At 57.6% G+C, this 4,586-nt stretch overlaps 1 protein-coding gene across 1 annotated transcript in view; it reads right to left on the bottom strand.

Annotated features, from left to right (window-relative positions):
• Positions 1 to 4,580, bottom strand: part of SYTL3 (synaptotagmin-like 3) — a 37,821-nt gene extending 33,241 nt beyond the window's left edge. The window contains exon 1 of the mRNA XM_014545070.1: positions 4,503 to 4,580. The gene's annotated coding sequence lies outside the window, so the exon portion shown is untranslated. The remainder of the gene's footprint in view (positions 1 to 4,502) is intronic.
• Positions 4,581 to 4,586: the final 6 nt, after the last annotated feature.

Raw genomic sequence — 4,586 nt, 5'->3', positions numbered from 1 at the left:
GGCTGGAAGACAGAGGCCAGGAGACCTGAGTTCTTTCGGGGTCTGGCCTTTCCACTAACTGCGTTCAGGTCACTGTGATTATAACCACGAGCGCCAGTGCACAGACGCCCCTAATCAACTCCTGGGGGGCCCGGAGCTCTGCGGTCGCTGTCACTGCATGAGCACCTGCGAAGTAGCTGCTGAAAAGCGCTCTGCTAATTCCAGCCAGACGCTCACCCTCATCAACTCCTGGGGGGCCTGGAGCTCTGCGGTCGCTGTCACTGCATGAGCACCTGCGAAGTAGCTGCTGAAAAGCGCTCTGCTAATTCCAGCACACAGACGCTCACAGCGAACGGACAACCCCGAGCGGGTCTGACCTTGTCACTGCCAGCCGGCAGGGGGCCGAGCAGGCCTGCCGGAGCGCGTGTATTGGCACCCCGGTCAGTCACAGCTGAAGGAGGCGACACTGTCCCTACTTCCTGCTCCAGAAATGTCAGCGTGATGACCCTGGGTGGCTCCACCCAACAGGCAGAGGTGGGAGCTGCTCTGTGCAGTCAGGGTTCCTCAAGCGGCTAAAGCGGCACATTCCCGCGTGGCCTGAGCTCCCCCCAGTGCCCTGATGGCAAAGCAGCCTCCAGCCCCTGGCTCGTCAGACCGACAAGCTGCCAAACTCCCGGGGAAGGAGTTCACTGCGAACCTGAGATCAACCAACTGCTTTGCCAGCCTGTCCAGCTGCTGGGCGAGTCCCAGCTAACAAGGTCCCGCGTGCTTTCCGCGAAAATCGTTTCACTTCTTGCGTCTAAGATGGTTTTTACTTACAAAGCACAAGTGAGGTTTCTGCACCAGCCCAGTCGATCTGATTTCAACGTTCTCACAGGAAAACAGACTGATCGCGATGATTAAATCCTAGGTAACCGGGAGCGGAGTGAGGACGTCGAGATGAAGATAAAGAAACGACTTCATCAGGCTGCCACCCCCACTTCGTGCGAAGCACTGATAACTCTCCCCCACTTGACCTCGGAGAGGCGAGAGTCACAGCCCCAAGCATGATGGAGGCCCGTGGCGGGCCAGGAAGTGCGTGTGGGTTGGGGAGTGAATGACATCCCCAGGGGCAGGGACACCCGGGAACCGGAGGGATCAGGTGGGACCTGCACCGGGGGAGCCTGAGACAGCGCCGAGGTCTCCCGTGCATCGTGCCCTCGGACGTGCTGGCCGCTCACACACTCGGCCCCCGGCAGCAGCTAGAAGTGAGGAGAGCGGCTGGGTGTGAGGCCGCAGGGAGGGGTGGGCGCCGTGGCCAATCGGAGAACCCACACACGGTTTCCACATGGAGACGATAAGTATTAGGCATTCACAGGCCAACGAAACAAGGTCTTGGGCTGGCGCAGCCTGCTGGCCATGGCGGTGTGGCTCCCGCTTTTAACCCCCATAACTCATTTCCACCACCCCTTTGTTGAACTGTCTGTCATATTCTCTCTCTCTCTTTTTAATGTTTTTATTGATTTTAGAGAGGAAGAGAGAGGGAGAGACAGAAACATCAATGATAAGAGAGGATCATCGAGTGGCTGCCTCCTGCGCGCCCCCCACTGAGGATCGAGCCCGCAACCCAGGCATGTGCCCTGACTGGGACTCGAACCATGACCTCCTGGTTCATAGGTCGATGCTCAATCACTGAGCCACACCGGCCGGGCTGTCTGTCATCACTACCGCCACCGGCCTCATCGCCTCGCGCCTGGTTTCACTACCAGGACTTCCACGTGGCCTGTTCCCTTATCTCCCCTCCCGAGTCCGCCTGGCCCCACAGCCCCCTTCTCCTGGTTTTCCTCCGGCAAAGCCCTTATGTCCCCGAGCACAGCTCTCTGGGCGGCTCTGAAGACCCTGCCCTCGAGGGGGAGCTCCCCGCAGACAGGAGAGGGCGGAGGCAAGAGGGGATGGGACGCGGGAGCCCGGGTCCCAGTCTTCCTGACCTCATGGCCATGGGCCAACTATCTGGTGTCTCCAAGCCTCTGTGTCCTCACCTGGAAGACAGGATCACAGCAGTGGCTGCCCCCAGGAGACCGCCTCCAGGTTTAAGACAGACAGTCGGCGCCAAGGACAAGGAGCGCTTCGCCCGCCCTCGCCGTGGTGGGCGGTCCTTGTCACTCCATGTGTCTCCTCTCCCGACGGTGTCTGTCCCTCTCATTCGGGCCTCTCCCCGCAGCGCTGCAGCCAGGGCTGCTCTGCGGTCCCCTGAGGACACCTACCCTGAAGGCGGGGTCCTCGCTGCCCCCGGACGCCCCCGGCCAGGCCGGCACTCGCCTGCACTGGCTGCAGCTCCTGCGAGCTGGGTTTGCTGCTGCTTCTTTGTAATTGCTGTCCCAGAGCTTCTCCTTCCTTGGTTTTAAAATGCGATGTCCCTCGTCTGGTGCCCACAGACCCACTGGTTCTCGGGGAGCAGGACTTAGGCCGAGGAAGAAGCAGACGGGGCTCAAACCAGCCTCCAGGCCCCCGTTCAGTTACGAATGTCAAATGTTCTAAAGCGGTGGTTGACAAACTGCGGCTCGGCAAACCGTGGCTCACGAGCCACATGTGGCTCTTTGGCCCCTTGAGTGTGGCTCTTCCACAAAATACTGACTTCTGCACATGGGCCACGAAGTTTCAATCGCACTGTACGTGCGCGCCCGCACGTGGTATTTTGTGGAAGAGCGACACTCAAGGGGCCAAAGAGCTGCATGTGGTTCGGGAGCCGCGGTTTGCCGACCACGGTTCTAAAGGGTTACCAGGCCTTCTCTTTGCGTGGCCATGCCCTGGCCGATGTTGTCCAGTGGTTAGAGGGCCATCCCGTGCACCAAAGGGCTGTGGGTTTGATTCCCAGTCAGGGCACATACCCGGGTTGCGGATTGTGGCAACCGATCGATGTTTCTCTCTCACATCGATGCTTCTCTTTCCCTCTTCCTCTCTCTCTTATTGAAAAGCATAGCCTCAGGTGAGAATTAAAAAAAAGAGAGAAAGAGGACAGCAGCCCAGAGTGGACCAACCAGAGCAAGAGCAGAGGGTTTTGAAGAAAGTAGCAAAGAGAAAGGGGCGGGGGGGCAGGGGGCACAGATGTTAGAAATGAGTTAGCTCTCCCGTACGGCACCTGTGTCGGTTCACACAGGGCAATGCAATTATCTTAGGTGTTTTGAAAAACATCTTTATTTCAAAAGAAGGAAGCTGGGGTTATAGAAATCACACTTGGTGTCCTTAGAGGGCAGAGTTTCAACACCAGGGCCTGACACTGGGGCCGAGATTTCAACACGGCCAGCGCCTGGGCGGCCGCTCAGCCCCATCCCCCCATTTTGACTTTTTGCTTCTAGTTCACTATTAGGAGAAAATTGCTGAAGAACTTAATGCCTTACCACGCCATGTTTATCGTTAGACATCAATGTCTGTGGTTGATTAAAACGGAGGAAGAGCGTTCGATCTCTGGAGACGTTTTTGGAATTAATTGCCACCTACCCTCCTGAGAGCCCAGACCTGCAGGAGCGAGCACAGGTGCGGCCGGCGGCGCGAAGTGATTCTGCTTCTTCCTCTCGAGCCGAGGGAAGCCCGGAGGGCTTGGCTCCCACGAACCCAGGAAACCTGAGGTGCGTGGAGGTGGGTCTGGTAGGAGTCGGTACTGGAGACGGGAGGGACGGGAGGTCGGCCGCTCAGGACCACAGACATCGGGTGGGGCGGCTGCACTTTTCTCTGGGTGAGCGACTGAAATGCATCAGGCCTTGCGAAGGGACTGGAAATTTAGGGAGATTCGTGCCAGGGCGCCCATAAGCAGCCCTGCTGAGTTAGGGGAGAGGGAATCCGGCCGCCACATTCACACTGAGCGAGCGGGCTGGCGACTGCTGAGCGAGAAGTGGTCTCAGGTCTCCGGGCCGCCGCCTCCACCCCTGGGCTCAGAGCAGACACACTCCCTTCCCACAAGGCCCGTGCCGGCCTGATGCACGCTGTCCCCCAACCACTGGAAACACACTCCCGTGGGGGTGCAAGGACACACGACCAACCCATTCTTGCTTGGAACAGTGGGAGCCCAAGCCCAACATGTTGTTTACCATTTTCAAAATGGATAGTTCAAAAATACCAATTCCATAATAAATAAAAAAATGCTTAAAACCTCACACCACCAAAAGATTAAAATACATTAGATTCAGTCTATCACGAATGGAAAGCATACCCGTTTCTTCTTCTTCTTCTTTTTTTAATCCTCACCAGAAGATATGTTTTTAGTGACGAGAGAGAGAAGAGGGAGAGAAACATGGATGTGTTGCCTCCTTATAAGGCCCAACTGGGGATCAAGTCTGCAACTTCGGTATGTGCCCTGACAGGGATTCGAACCCACAGCCCTTCAGTGCGCGGGACAACACTCCAATGAACCGAGCCACCCGCCAGGGCAATCCAATGGATTCTGAATTACGGTGACCTCCAAGTCTCAGAAGTTCGCTCTGCAAAACATTTGCCCACTGCCCTTGAGGCTTGTCTCGGGCCACCGCCCAGGACTCCCGCATCCTCACCTGCCCTCGTAGCACACGGTGCACCTCCAGAGGCGGGTCCTGCTCAGGAACACGCGGCACCCGGAGCACACGCAGTGGCTGCAG

Source organism: Myotis brandtii, unplaced genomic scaffold, assembly GCF_000412655.1.
Source record: "Myotis brandtii unplaced genomic scaffold, ASM41265v1 scaffold395, whole genome shotgun sequence".
Classification (NCBI taxonomy): Eukaryota; Metazoa; Chordata; class Mammalia; order Chiroptera; family Vespertilionidae; genus Myotis; species Myotis brandtii.
This window is presented reverse-complemented; position numbering and strand designations above follow the sequence as displayed.